At 38.4% G+C, this 16513-nt stretch overlaps 2 pseudogenes across 2 annotated transcripts in view; both read right to left on the minus strand.

Moving 5' to 3' along the window:
- Positions 1–2269, minus strand: part of LOC308632399 (uncharacterized protein C2orf78-like) — a 30835-nt pseudogene extending 28566 nt beyond the window's left edge. Inside the window, exon 1 of the transcript in view lies at positions 637–2269. The product of the transcript in view is annotated as an uncharacterized protein C2orf78-like (transcript). The remainder of the gene's footprint in view (positions 1–636) is intronic.
- LOC308632773 (centromere protein I-like) overlaps positions 1–16513 on the minus strand; it is a 358828-nt pseudogene that overhangs the window by 85010 nt on the left and 257305 nt on the right. The window lies entirely within an intron of this gene.

Below are 16513 nucleotides of genomic sequence, written 5' to 3' on the forward strand. Positions count from 1 at the left end.
GATGATCACTTGATGTCTTACTTTTGGGCTGGCACATCATAATGGCACCATGGCTCAAAGGTAGAGCATTTGCCTACTCTGTGGGAAATACAGAAAAACTGTTTCATGAAGTCTCTCCTGCTCATATAGGGGCCTCTCAAATCTCGCCCCTCTCCGCAGAGTGTGAGAACACTTAACACCATGAACTAGGAGAGGGTGGAACTGTTGCTCATGAACTATATGTGAAAGGACAGAGTTTTGGACAGAATCTCTGAATACAAAGTTTAAGTCCTGCAGTAAATTAAGGAACAGTTAAACTCTTAGTACCATGGTACATTTTGAAGTATTTTCCTAGGAGACCAAAGAAAAACAAGGGAAATAAATTATAATGTGGTGATGTAGGTGGACCAATCTGCCAATGCAGTGAAAAGTAGCTTCCATCAATGTACTCCTGGAGGTCTCCTAAATGTATGGTAGGTGGCTATTATGGTGTCCTGCATTCTCATAGAGACTGAGATTGGGAGTGCTGAAGAAGGGGATAGTGGTTAAAATCTCAGGACATAATTCTAAGGATCTCTGGACCCTCAGCGACCAGCTGGAAACTGGACCCTCATTTCGAATGCTGTACTTATTTCTTCCCCGTCCTGGTGTTTGTACTCCCTTGAAAATTTGTTTCTATGATAGGTTGAACAGAGAGAGAGTAGTAGATCCCATGGTAGACATTTGTGGGCTGAACCTTCTTCAGCACTGTCACCATTTCTGGTTGAGGGGCAGTGGCCCAATTTCCTGCATATGGCACAGAGCCATAGGATTGCAGGCAGGGGCCATGTTCTCCAGAGAGCAGAGTCCCCAGAGAGTTTTGATCATAGTAGTAGACCTGGCTTCCTTCTTGGTAGGGAGGTGCAAGGCTATGTCCCTGACTTGGAATCTGCGATGGTGTCACCTGGACAAACCTGGCAGACAGTGATGTATACACAGAGACCATGACATTGGTATTGGAAGTTTTGTCATATTGGACTGTGATAGAAGTGGAAGAACCTGCTGTGTCCTGTTCAGTGAGAGTCAGATTAAAATCCTCAAGTGAAGATGAGCTCTTTTCAGCACTTCTTGGGATATACCACTCAGAAATATTGGATAGGAGGCAGATGGCATGGGCATCTGGTTCTGGCCAGTAACCCCAGACACCATGTCTGTGCTAGAATGTTTATAAAGGTAGGCACTGCCCACGAGTGGCTGGAAGGAGGTGCCACAGGTTGAGGGCAGTAACCATACTGAAGTGGCAGCTGGAGCAGAGGCTCTGGAGAAGTTGCAGACACTTCCTGTAATGGAAGCTGCATTGGTTGCCACAGGAATAGAGAATTGCAGAGAATGTGCAGTTCCATGTAAAGAAAAATTTTGGAAATTTTCTGTAGGAAGCAAGAGGGAGGTGAAAATATTGACAGGAAGATTCTTACGATATTTGAGGATGAATATCATCCTGAGGTTGTGGCAGTCAGAATGCTTCCAATATTAGAAATCATTGAGATACCCCAAATGAAACCATTTAGGTTGGCTGCAAGTGTTGGAGAAGTTTGGTACTCTTCTGATCAACTTTCTTTTCTGTCCAATTGGGCACCATGGACCCAAGTGGTTTGCTTCACTCATTTGTTCACTAACAGCATCCTTCTCTCCCCCCTATCTTTCCTTTGAGTGGACAATAGTATTGACTTATGAATATACCCTAGAACTGAAGCATTTTAGAACTTTGAGAACACTTAACACTAACAGTTTGTAAGTGACAAAATAGGGTCAGAGAAATAAGATTGACTTGTTCAATATCAGTAAGGGGTCATAGAAAATTTCTCCCTTGCTGGGACTCTGTGCTCTAGACAAAGAGCACAAGTCAGGAGAAAAGAATTTTGTTTTCCCCTGTTCAGATAAAACAGTTCTGGTATCACCACTACTATTTTTAGTGTCTCAGTTTGCTTGTGCAAATCACATACCATTTTCTAGGGTTCAGTTTTACTATCCAGATGGTACATTTAATGGGTCTTTCTTTACCCTCTTTGAGCCTGGCTTCTAATTCTACATCAAAATGAATACCTGAGAGTAACTTTCTCAAGAAATGCCTCCTGGAAGAAAAAATTATTTAAACTTTCTGAGTTTTAGGTGTCCAATCTGGAAAGTGGTTACAATAATGGTAGGAGTGATAATTCATCTGTGAACCAAAGTGATATATTAGTGAAGGTTCGCATGGGGGAATACATAGTAAGTTATGGAAAGATAGAAAGGCAAAAAGTGAAAAACAGCACAGAACTACAAAGAATACAGAGGTACTAGTGAAATTTTAGATATGTAGCAAACATCAAAGCATAGCAGATTTTCTAATAAACAATGATCTATTATCATGCATACAGTATTAGGAAAGTGAATGTTTCTAGTTTATTTTCCTGAATGCTGTTAACCAAAACACTGCCCACCATTGAAGGTGGTTTTCAATAAATTTCTATGAAGTACATATAGACAGAGAAACTCCTATCAGCCAACATAAGCAGCAAAATTAAGAGAAGTGAACACATAGGGAGCCAGAATGTATTTCAATAAAAAGCATATTTCAATAAAAAGGATTATGAAACCAGCTGCAGTATCACACACCTGTAACCTCAGCTACTCAGGAGCCTGAGGTAGGAGGATTGCAAGTTTGAGGACGGTCTTGGCTATTTAGTGAGACACTATCAAAATAAAATTTTAAAAGGGCTGGGGCTGCAGCTCCATGGTAGAGAACTTGTCTTACACATGTGAGGCACTGGGTTTGATCCACAGCACCACACAAAAATGAATAAAGATATTGTGTCCATAAAAATGGAAGGGGTGCAGGGGATGTAGCTCAGTATTAAAATGACTCTAGGTTCATTCCCTAGAACTGTAGAAAAGCAAAATCCAAACCAACTTCTTTCCCACCACATGCAAAAGCAAAAACTGAAGCAAAACTCCATTATGAATGGTGGGGTGGGCCTGTAGTCCCAGCATTCAAGGGCTGAAGCTATGGGATTGTTGGAACCCAGGAATTCAAAACCACCATGGGTAATTTAGCAAGATCCTGTCTCAGAAGCTCAACAAAATGTGATGGGGATATAGATTGTGGTAGCATTTCTGGTTAGTTTCAATCCCTGCATTCATTACCCAGGACTGGAAAGAAGAAGAAACAAAGGAAGAAAGAAACGGAAGGAAAGAACGAAGGAAAAAAGTGAATTTTTTTTTTACAAAATAGAGAACAAAACAAGAAGTGTAAAGTAATTTTATCAACTGTTCTTGTTCATCTTCCTCTATTACCCCTAAAAAGTAAAAGATATGAATGCCAGTAGGTAGATATTTCAATTAATATAATGTTTTCTGATAAACATTTCAGTTATAAATAGGCAAAGAAAATTCTTCAAAATGATCATGTAATTTATATTTGTCCTGAAATTCTACTTTATAATTATTTTTAACAAGAAAATGTTATCCCTAAAGTCTGAAAAAACCACCACCAATAGAATATAATAATAAATTTAAATTTATTTTTTTTTGATGGTTACTGGTGCTGGGAAGTGGAACCAGGACTTTAGGATGTTAAGCATGACCCTCACCACGGACCTACTCCCCCAGCCTAAAATAATTCTTTGATATACAGAAAAACCAAAAAGACTTCATAATATTAGACAAATATGGAAATTAGAGATGTGGAATTGACTTTTGATTCTTCCATAGTTCTCTCTTTTGGTTCTTAGGTTTAAAAACCATTAATGACTCTTTGTATGTATTCTATTTTAGAAAGAAAACTCTTGGAAAGATGAAAAATAGGTTCTGCTCGAAAACTACCTGTCACACAAAGGAATTTGTCCTTCTGATACAGGTTAGGGCACATTAGTTTTTCAAAATCCATGTAGTTCAAAAATCAAAGTAAAATAGGACATGGAGAATGCTGTTGCCCCAGCCCTGTCTACAATCACTTTCTTTATATATTTATAGAAAGAATCATTTCTAAAACATACTTTAAAAATTTTTTTCATTTGAAACTGTCAACATCATGTGTGTTCAAAGAGGTCATAGAAAAACTAACAGCCAAGTGTGACTTTTCTGATAAAGTGCTTACCCCAGTAATGCCCTAATTCAAGTCTTAGTTTCCTTGCAAGTTGGTTATTCTAAACATTCTCTAAACCAGCCTCATGTTTTGCAGATCACTCTGTGCTGTCTGTTGATTTAAAATCTTTGGTTCTCTTCCACATTCCATCCCAACCAACCTTGTTTTTCTTGAGAACATGTCCATGCTGAGGTGGCTGAGGCTGTTTCCCAGTATGGATTTCACAGGTCACTGTTCACTGGCCACCAGCCACTATGATGACTGGTTACTGGTCACTGGTCACTTGCATGCTCCAAATTTGTTTACAACTGCATGGCAAACCTAAGATTCTAGCAGGTGGCATTAGGTTTGGTTGGAGAATGATGTCACAAAACTCGATGTTTAGTGGTATAAGGTAGCCAATATGGCGGTCAAATTCCCAACAAGAAGGTGGGATTGGGTAGAGAAAATGACAAGAGAGTTGATTGGGTGGATAAAGTGACAGGAGAGTAGTAATAGAAACTAAATGGCTCAGTTCTGGAAAGGTGAAACTCTACAACAGGGACATAATGGGCTCACCCCAGGCTCATCCCTCCCCCAGGCTCTTGTGTTTGGGATATTATCTCAGTGTTCCTTCTAAATGTTCATTAAAATATTATGAATATGTTATAAATTATATTTCACAGTATAAGAGGTAATAGTGTATACATTTCTGTATTAACAGATACTGTTAATATCCCTGGAGATGGAAGAAAGAGACAACTAGGTTGAGCAAGTATAGTTATTGTGGAACCATAGAAGTTGATTTGATTTGTGAAGTTACTGCAGTTTTCAAGGATTAAGAAAGGGGTTAGTCAAAAAGTTGGTTTTTTTTGTTGTTGTTTTATTTTTTTAGTTTTAGAAGACAGAATACTTTTCTTTCATTGGTTTATTTTTATGTAATCTGTTGAGCCTATTGCCTCACAGATGCTAGGCTGATGTTCTACCATCGAGCCACAATCTCAGCCCTAGGGTGAAGTTCCTTGAGTGCGTTCTCTGGGGAATGATGTGGTCCAAGATTTCTCCTTGACTCCTACTTTCTTTGGGCTTAGCTAGGCCAGGTGGGACTGGTAACTCTCTTCTGCTCTCCTTCCCGCACCCCTCTTCATTGTAGACATTGTTTCATGGACAATCCTTGATTCTGCCTTCATATACTCATCAATATTACTTTCTTTTGAATTCAGGAGCAGGGGTCTTCTTTTCTGTGAGCTGATTCTTACAAAAATGAACTCTGAATAATAGAAGCATAATCTAGAATAGTGGAAGATCCAGCTGACTGTAAAGTTTTCCTCTTCTGGAGTTTGTTGTACTGCTTTAACTTATAATTTGTTGCAGACAGCTCCCTTTGATCATGTAGACATCCTGCCATCAGCCTCTTTCATATGTGAGAGGCACTGAAGATCCTTTCTCTCTTCTTATTTAAGTAGATCCAGTGTGGCTGTTATTGTGACTTCCTCCCCCATGCAAACAGCCACTATAGAATCTTGGGCTTCTCACATTCTTTGTGTTGCATGCTTGGAAGACCAGGAGAATAGTTAGAACATTAGGAAAACATAAAGAGAGGGTAAATAAAGAATGGTTAACATGAGCTATGTAATGCTTTAAATAATCAATAAAAAAATTAAAAAAAAAAGAATGGTTAACATGGATTTTTAAAAAAATTTTATTTTTTTCAGAAACAATTCAACACATTTAGGTCTCATTCTGTGTTTATAAAAGGGGCAATTAAATTTTGAGGGGAGGTGCATTTTCTGGGAATTTAAACCAGGGAAACTTTCCCATTGCATTACATCCCCATCCCTTTTTGTTTTTCTTTTGAGAAAGGGTCTCAGTATATTGCTTAGGGGCTTTCTAAGTTGCTGAGGTTGGTCTTGAACTTGAGATCCTCCATCCTCAGCCTTTGAGTTTCTGGGATTACAGCCATGTTCCACTGAACCTAGCTTGTGCACCCTCTCTCTCTCTCTCTCTCTCTCTCTCTCTCTCTCTCTATATATATATATATATATATATATATGTATATGTATATATATGAATATCAATTTATATACATAATTATCATATATATATATATATATATATATATATATATATATTGCTTATTTTATATTAGCTAGGTAGAAAGTCCAGAATCTGTCATGAATTCTTTTTTTTTAAAGAGAGAGAGAGAGAGAGAGAGAGAGAGAGAATTTTTAATATTTATTTTTTAGTTTTCAGCAGACACAACATCTTTGTTTTTGTATGTGGTGCTGAGGATCGAACCCGGGCCGCACGCATGCCAAGCGAGTGCGTTACCAGTTGAGCCACATCCCCAGCCCCATCTGTCATGAATTCTATAAGATAAAGATCTTAATTCTGATTTTGTTTTATGTCATATAACCTGATTTTGTCACCCATTAATATGTTCAAAGTGTATAGATGGCTCTTTTCGGCTCTGGGTTTTCAGCTCACTGTTTTGGGTCATAGTTTAAAGAAATCCAACATTGTTAGACATATTGCATGTTTTTCCATTGATGATTGTTTATGGTAAAGTTTTGTGAATTAACTTAACCTGATGGATTTTTGGAGAAAAGTAAAGAAAGGCATTTGGAAAAATTCTTGTGGTGAGTTATGCTGTGCACCCAAGGAAGAGGTGTGTCTCTGTTCAGCTCAACTTCACCTAAAAAACTCCTTTGCTTTTGAACTTGTGGAGAGTGTTTTTTTTCACTGACTTCTCTTATGAGTGTTATAAAGTAAGTCAGGACTGAGTTGGCAAATACACACACACACACACTCAGCTGGTCAGCTGGTTTTGGGGAGTAAAACTATGGATTTAATCATTTTCCTTTATGGTAAGCTTTTTTTTGGTGGGGAAAGGTACTAGGGATGAACTCCACCACTGAGCCACATTCCCAACCTTACCTTTATATATTATTTAGGAGCAGGGTCTCATGAGTGGCTTAGCACCTTGCTGTTTCTGATGTTTACTTTGAACTCGGGATCCTCCTGCCTCAGCCTCCCAAGCTGCTGGAATTACACAGTAGTGCCACCATGCCCTGTTAAACCACAATGGAAAGAAAAGACTGCAATGGAAAGAAAAGAGTACAATGGAAAGAAAAGACCACGACTCCAATTATGAATCAATTAAAGTGTACATAGGAGTTGTCCAGGACTCTATGTCCCTAAACTGCAGACTAGACCCCATCTCTCTAGCAACACAGTTTTAGAATAAAAAGTTGCAAATGGGGGTGTCTTGAGAACTTACAGATAACAGGATTTTGACAAGGAAAATACAAAGGCAGATAGTAGGTTAATGATGTACATGGCTTAACATTTCAATGTAGGGAATAAATTCAAATTCCAACATCAGAATTTATGAGACACCACTGAGGTTTCATAATAGGTTATCTGATCGGGGGGAGCCAGGAATTATGAGGAGCCACTAAGGTTTTAGAGAGGGTTGTTATCTGGCCACAGAAAGCCAGGCATGGGTGAGGTCAAGGCATGGGCAGAAATTCCAAACAAGGTTAGAAATTGTAGTAATTTATGGTAAAACAGAAATTAACTTTTCATGACTTTGTGATCTGATGGCTTCCAATCTTAAAATGAAATTAGGCTGGGTTCATCATTCCCCCCTTCTCTTTTATGTCTCTTTGAAATCTTTGGTAGGGTAGAGGAAGAGCTCTGAAGGAATTTTAATCCCTTAGGTGACAGTCCCCAACTTCCAAGACTCACCCAAAACTGGCCTCCTTGATCCAACCTGACTGGATTTACCTATCTATATTGACTGTCTATTTCTGGCTTCATTGTTGTAAGAAAAAAGGAGTGACAACTGTTGTGGCTTCTTTGGAGCTAAGAGGGGGCGTGATGTGGGATGGGGCAAACAGCTTTGGAGTTCTAGTCAGATTGAAGTCTGGTTGCGGAAGAACAGGTTGTAAAGTCTTCTGGGAATGGGTGGTTCTATGAAGGAGAAACCAAAAACATGAGTACTGAACAAATATTGCAGTCTCTGGAACATGTCAATGAATATGAAGACAACAGAAGTTAATATTTCTCACTACGAGGTGTGAAGACTTGAGAAGATGTCCCCATGATAAGGCCAGAGTAGACAAGGCCTTTATATAGGAATGTAAATCTTCAACATCTGTAGAGTTATCAGGAATGTAAACACAACATTTAACTTTTAATGTTGCAGATGTCCATCCCCATGAGATGTAGTTATGCTACTCAGTTTCATCTGATCTTGTAAAATTTTTACTGGTACAGCCTTCATGTCTCGTAGAGAACCCTTTATTTCTGGTACTTAGGGCTGGATAATCATACTAGCAAACATCTAGCCTACCTGTATAGGTTAGGAATATCTGTTGGCCTTAAATTAACTAAAAACTTCTGACTCTGGCAGTTCCTCTTGATAGTTTGTTTTGATAATTATCAAGCATTCCTGCTTAAGAATCTCTCTTTGTATCCTCCAGTCTTAGTTAGTGCATATATAGAAAAAAATTGCTCATATATAAAAATACATATTGCAGTTATAAACCTATTTTCCCCATCTCTTTCAGTGCTAATTATGGAATATAATTTTTTTGTGTGCCTGAGTGGGGTAATGCTTAGCTGAGAAGGAATTGTGGAATGTTTGGCAGTATAAAGATATGGCTTGGGCTATGTAAACTTTTTTAAAGATTTTTTTTTCTTTTTTAGCTCAGTTACATACCTCAGATAGCTTACTTATTTAATACTTGTGTGTAATATGAGACTAAGAACATACAGTGAGTATCTGCAAGCCAGATCATTCCATAAGTTCTCTGGGACATCACAGCTACTATAGGTTAAGGGTATAAGCACAAAATGGTGGAGACAGGTGCAGACCTTATGAATTCATCAAAACCTTTATTCAGCTGTGTAGTCAGGTATCAGATGGGCAAACTTTCTGGTTAGAAAATGGCCACCCATTACAGGAGCAGTCTGGGTAACACCCTGGGAGGTGACTTAGCCTTTGAAGACTTTAACAAGATGTGGGCATTCAGGAAAAAGGTTGCAAAATTTTTTTTACTAAGCAGTGGTTTTACAGGACAATAATGGAGGGTCTAATGTACTGCCACTGAGAAAGGATATATTGGGAAAGGATCAATGCTTGCCCTTTTCCGGGTTTGTCTTGTCATTGAGTGATGTTTGTTTCCTTTCCAGGGATTGTCTTGTCTCTGGGAAAGGATGTATTGGGGAATGATCATTGTTATTAAGGTGGTGCCTTCTTCCCCCCACCCCCGCCATCTTCTTCAAAGGCCTCACTGTTTTTGAGCTTTGTCATTTTCATGTCCTTCAAAGGCAGTAGGTATAAGACCAGGAGGAATGTGGAGTATTGTCAGCTTTTTGTTACTGTAACAAACACCTGAGATATTCACCTTTAAAGAGAAAAGGTTTGTTTTGTTTCACAGCTTTGGAGGTTTCAGTCCTTAGTCAGATGGCAAAGCAGCACATGATGGAAGGGTGCGTATGGTGGAAGAAGCTGCTTACCTCATGACCTGGATGAATGAGCGAGAGAAAGGGAGGGAAGTGGAGGTATTGGGCCCCATTGTCCACTTCAAGCCCATGCACTCAGTGACCAGAAGTTATCCCACTAGGCACCCTCTTTATTTCCCAGTACTGGGGTTTGAACCCTGGATCATTACCAGCACTTTGAAAATTTTATTTTGAGACAGAATCTTGCTCTAGTGCTCAGGGGGCCTGGAACTTGAGATCATTCTGCTTCAGCCTCCCAGGTAGCTAGGATTATGGACATAAAACATTGTGCCGGGTTTAGGCCCCACCTCTTAAAAGTTCCACCTTTTCCCTATAGTACCATGGTGAAAACTAAGTCATGAACATGTGTGCCTTTAGGGAAATTCAAGGTCAAACTTTATAGCAGGCAGTAAGATGATTTTTGATAGCAATATAATTTGTACATAGTAAAATATTCAGATCCAACATTCAGTTATAATCAGGCAAATGCTGTTTCCCTCTCCTATTCTCAGGATTCCTAGCAATATTTTTTTTCATAATTCCATCCATTGAATTGTAGCTTGCAGTGTCAGCATCATCGTACATGCTAAAACTAGTCTAAAATGTGGTCAGAAGGACCCAGAGAGCCTTGATCCAAAACTCTGGAACGTAGCATCAAGTCCTCCCCTGACCGAAACCCTCAGTTTTTGTACTGAGAATATCATCCAAAGGACAACTCCATCCCTATATTTTGTACTGAGCAGAATAACTAGGACTCATCTTGGTTCAGTGTACTATACTATCTGTCACTGAGTTCCTTCCATATTCTCTTCTTGGTTTTATTAAAGATAGGAAACCCTCAATCCTCCATACACTACATTGGTTCTACCAAAAATTGTCACATTTTATTAGTGTCAGCTACTTCACAGTTGCTGCAAATAGCCCTTACTCCTGTCTCTGTTTTCTTCTTCATGTATTAGGTATCTGGAAAAGATACCTAAAATCCTCCAATGACCTCCCATGAGGCTTGGGATTAGGATTCATACTCTTTACCTAGATTCAACCACTGTCGCCTCTCTGACCTCATCTCCCACTTTCCTTGTTCCTTGCTACTCTCCAGCCACACCCTCAGGACATCTGCAGTTCCATTCCAGACCTTTGCCCAGCTGATTACTCTCATGAAGTTCTTTTGTAGTGCTCTTAACTTGGCTGGTTCCATCTTATCATTCATGTCACCTCCTCAGAGAGAACTTCCCTGTCCATCCATTCTAAGGAGCTACCCAGTTACTCTGTATCAGTTGGTCTTGTTTCAGTTTTCTTGATAGTCCTTACCTCTCTCTGATATGGTTTGGTTGGTGTATTGTCTTTCATTGTCCACTAGAATATGATGTCCAGAAAGACAGGAGATTTTCTGACTTGCTTACAGCTCCCTTCTCAGCACCTACATTCTTTTGGGACTCCAGTGGATATTCAATACATCTTCCTGGTCATTCAAGTATATCTGATATAAATGTTGTCTCACTGTGCCCAAAATCAGTTATATGGATGGGCTAGCCAAGTATGGTGATAACCAAGATATACAATGAGAAACCAACTGGTAGGTTCTTGGGGCCAAGTCTTCTGCACAAAGCAGTCAGAGGTGGAAGCATAAAGCCTCAAGGCTAGATGCCTTAATTAGCTATCATGGTCATGAATCCATGTTAGCCAATGGATCTGCAATGAAAAAGTACAGTTCCTGTTGTTTTATGGCTTTAATCAATGAGGGCTTAGAGCCCTCAGAAGGACAAATAACTTTAACGTTGAGGAAATTCCTCCAGAGGATGCTAGGTGAGTTGCATGCATTGCAATGCTACAGCAGCCTATGTGGAACATTACTAGGGAATGGGGGTGCTCTGAAAGGAGAAATGGAATGAAATTGTTCACAAATTGTTCACCCTGGTAAAACGTTTGCTGCAAACCTATTGGGAATACAAAATGATAGAAGTTGAAAAGTAAATACATGGGAAGAAAAAGTTGGGATGAGCTACTTTATAGGGAAGTGTCTCAAACGCATTGGATTTTAAAGCTGTACATTATTATAGAATGCAAATTATGTCTTTTTACTTGGAGGTGGAATTACCTGATGAAGTTGTCCCTTAAGAAGTAGGCATGTGACTGCATGATCAATTTGATTCTATAACATGTACACTCAGAAAAATGAGAAATTATATCTCATCTCTGTATGATATATCAAAGTGCATCAATGCATTCTACTGTCATGTATAACTAAATAAAACTTAAAAAAAAGAAAAAGCTACAGTGAAACCATAACATGGAGATTAATCTATGCTTTGGAGCACCACCTATAGTTTCTTTAAAGTCTGTATCTCATCAAGAAAAATGACAAGTTTGGAAAACATATTCTTATGCATGCTTGGAAAGATATTTAATATGTGTGTCTGTTAATATTAATGATTAAATGTGTACATGAGAAATATGTTGTATTTTAGACATATTTTGTTCCTTTGTTTCTGGCTAGTTAGCTATGAGTTATACAATTTATTTCTTAAAAATTCAAGATCTTTGTTTTAGGTAAAAGTTCCATTCTCAAGGTTGAGAATGTCAAAAGTAGTTAAATGACATAAGAAAATTTAGGGTCCTTTGGTGCACTTCAGGTTAGGGATTTATGATTTTATATTTAGTTTACACATTTATTTTATAAACTTGCTTAAATGCAGACACTATAACTTTTTTGTATTTCTAATTACTTTTTTAAAAAAAACTTTATTTCTTTTTATTTCTATATTATAGTAGAATATAATTTTTTTGGAGCTGGGTACAAGAAATTGAAGTCAGGGGCACTTGACCACTGAGCCATATCCTCATCCCATTTTTGTATTTTATTTAGAGACAGGGTCTCACTGAGTTGCTTAGCATCTCGCCATTTCTGGGTCTGGCTTTGAACTCTTGCTCCTCTTGTCTCAGCCTCTTGAGTCACTGGGATTACAGGTGTGTGCCACTGTGTTCAGCATAGTAGAATGTATTTTGACATATATACATGGAGCATAACTTCTTATTCTTGTGGTTGTACATGGAGTTACACTGGTTTTGTATTCACATATGAAAATAGAAAATTTATTGGATACAAAAACACATCAAAAAAATTGTGCACCATGATCAAGTAGGATTCATCCCTGGGATGCAATGATGGTTCAATATACGGAAATCAATGTTATTCACCACATGATAAGAACCATATGATCATCTCGATAGATGCAGAAAAAGCATTCGACAAAGTACAGCATCCCTTTATGTTCAAAACATTAGAAAAACTAGGGATAACAGGAACTTACCTCAACATTGTAAAAGCTATCTATGCTAAGCCTCAGGCTAGCATCATTCTGAATGGAGAAAAATTGAAGGCATTCCCTCTAAAATCTGGAACAAGACAGGGATGCCTTCTATCACCACTTCTATTCAATATAGTTCTTGAAACACTGGCCAGGGCAATTAGACGAAAGAAATTAAAGGCATAAAAATAGGAAAAGAAGAACTTAAATTATCACTATTTGCGGACTACATGATTCTATACCTAGAAGACCCAAAAGGGTCTACAAAGAAACTACTAGAACTAATAAATGAATTCAGCAAAGTGGCAGGATATAAAATCAGCACGCATAAATCAAAGGCATTTCTGTATATCAGCGAGAAAACTTCTGAAACGGAAATGAGGAAAAACACCCCATTCACTATATCCTCAAAAAAAAAAAAAATACTTGGGAATCAACCTAACAAAAGACGTGAAAGATTTATACAATGAAAACTACAGAACCCTAAAGAGAGAAATAGAAGAAGATCTTAGAAGATGGAAAAATATACCCTGTTCATGGATAGGCAGAACTAACATCATCAAAATGGCGATATTACTAAAAGTTCTCTATACGTTTAATGCAATGCCAATCAAAATCCCAATGGCATTTCTTGTAGAAATAGATAAAGCAATCATGAAATTCATATGGAAAAATAAAAGACCTAGAATAGCAAAAGCAACTCTAAGCAGGAAGTGTGAATCAGGCAGCATAGCGATAGCAGATTTCAAACTATACTACAGAGCAATAGTAACAAAAACAGCATTGTACTGGTACCAAAACAGGCGGGTGGACCAATGGTACAGAATAGGGGACACAGAGACTAATCCACAAAGTTACAACTATCTTATATTTGATAAAGGGGCTAAAAGCATGCAATGGAGGAAGGATAGCATCTTCAACAAATGGTGCTGGGAAAACTGGAAATCCATATGCAACAAAATGAAACTGAATCCCTTTCTCTCGCTATGCACAAAAGTTAACTCAAAATGGATCAAGGAGCTTGATATCAAATCAAGAAAAAGTTGGTTCTGATCTACATATTGTGGGGTCAGGCTCCAAATTTTTTAATAGGACACCCATAGCACAAGAGTTAATAACAAGAATCAACAAATGGGACTTACTTAAACTAAAAAGTTTTTTCTCAGCAAGAGAAACAATAAGAGAGGTAAATAGGGAGCCTACATCCTGGGAACAAATTTTTACTCCTCACACTTCAGATAGAGCCCTAATATCAAGAGTATACAAAGAACTCAAAAAATTAAACAATAAGAAAATAAATAACCCATTCAACAAATGGGCCAAGGATCTGAACAGACACTTCTCAGAGGAGGACATACAATCAATCAACAAGTACATGAAAAAATGCTCACCATCTCTAGCAGTCAGAGAAATGCAAATCAAAACCACCCTAAGATACCATCTCACTCCAGTAAGATTGGCAGCCATTATGAAGTCAAACAACAACAAGTGCTGGCGAGGATGTGGGGAAAAGGGTACTCTTGTCCATTGCTGGTGGGACTGCAAATTGGTGCGGCCAATTTGGAAAGCAGTTTGGAGATTCCTGGGAAAGCTGGGAATGGAACCACCATTTGACCCAGCTATTACCCTTCTCGGACTATTGCCTGAAGACCTTAAAAGAGCGTACTACAGGGATACTGCCACATTGATGTTCATAGCAGCACCATTCACAATAGCTAGACTTTGGAACCAACCCAGATGCCCTTCAATAGATGAATGGATAAAAAAATGTGGCATTTATACACCATGGAGTATTACTCAGCACTAAAAAATGACAAAATCATGGAATTTGCAGGGAAATGGATGGCATTAGAGCAGATTATGCTAAGTGAAGCTAGCCAATCCCTAAAAAACCAATGCCAAATGTCTTCTTTGATATAATGAGAGCAACTAAGAACAGAGCAGGGGGAAAAGATTAACATTAAACCAGAGACATGAGGTGGGAGGGAAAGGGAGAGAAAAGGGAAATTGCATGGAAATGGAAGGAGACCCTCATTGTTATGCAAAATTACATATAAGAGATTGTGAGGGGAATGGGAAAAAAACAAGGAGAGAAATGAATTACTGTAGATGGGGTAGAGAGAGAAGATGGGAGGGGAGGGGAGGGGGGATGGTAGAGGATAGGAAAGGTAGGAGAATATAACAGTTACTAATATGGCATTATGTAAAAATGTGGATGTGTAACCGAAGTGATTCTGCAATCTGTATTTGGGTTAAAAATGGGAGTTCATAACCCACTTGAATCTAATGTGTGAAATATGATATGTCAAGAGCTTTGTAATGTTTTGAACAACCAATAAAAAAAGAAAAAAGAAAATAGAAAATTTATGTCTGATTCATTCTACTGCCTTTCCTATTCCCACCTTCTCCCTTTCCTTAATCCCCTTTGTCTAATCCATATAAACTTCTTTTCTTCCCTCTCCTACCCGACATTGTGTTTTGGGATCTGCATATCAGAGAGAACATTGGACTTTGGTTTGGGGAGATTGGCTTACTTCACTTAGCATGATAGTCTCCAGTTCCATCCAATTACTGGCATATGCCATAATTTCATTCTTCTCCATGGCTGAGTTATATGCCATTGTGAGTAATATGCCATAATATACCACACTTTCTTTACCCAGTCATTTGTTGAAGGGCACCTAGGTTGGTTACATAACTTGGTTATTGTGAATTGAACTGCTATAAATATTGATGTAGCCATGACACTATAGTGTGCTGATATTACATCCTTTGGATATATGCCAAGGAGTGGGATAAAACTATAACTTTCAGTGAGACAGAAGGAATTGCATGCCACTCTATTTATACTCTTTTAAAAATTCTTTTATTCAGTCATTCAACAAACTTATCTTGATTACCTCTATGTTCTAGACACCGTTTAAGTCAAGGGGCGCATTGAAGTGAACAACACAGACAAGAAAATTTCTTGCCTTTGAGTATGTTACATTTTAGTGATGGGCAAGGGAGTGATGGAGAGTATAAGCTATAAAGATAACAAAGAAGTAAATTACATAGTGTATTTAAAGTTTAGAGCACTATAGGAGAAGTGGGCTCTAGGGAATCAGACACAAGTCATGGAGAAAAAGTATGAGGTGATTGCAGTTTCAAATAGAATAGTCAGAGAAATCCTCATTGAAAAGATTCCATTTGAGAAAAGTCTTAAAGGATGAGAAGAGCGATCCAGCCATGGAACAGTAAGTGGGCTCAGTAGGTCTAGAGTGCAGTGAGTGAAGGGATCATAGCAGTCGATCAGGCAGAGCCAGAGTCAGTGAAGCAGTGCAACCTGTTTTTGTGAATAAAGTTTTATTAGAACACAACTAATGTCCATGTGATTACCTATTTTGCATGGCCACATTCATTCTACAAGTGCAAAGTGGAGTTGTAGAGACAGAGAAAATCTGGCTCACAAACACTGACATCTACCCAGCATTTTATACAAAATGGTTGTGACCCCTAACATGGGTAGAGACAGGCAGGAAATTGTTAGGGGTTATGCGAGAGTAGAAATGAAGGGATGTACTCAGAAATAGATAGGTTCTAGATGCAATTTGAAGAGAGGGCAGATGGTATTTGGAATTTGCTAATATTCTGA

The sequence above is a fragment of the Spermophilus citellus genome (genome assembly GCF_964194105.1).
Source record: "Spermophilus citellus genome assembly, chromosome: 13".
NCBI lineage: Eukaryota > Metazoa > Chordata > Mammalia > Rodentia > Sciuridae > Spermophilus > Spermophilus citellus.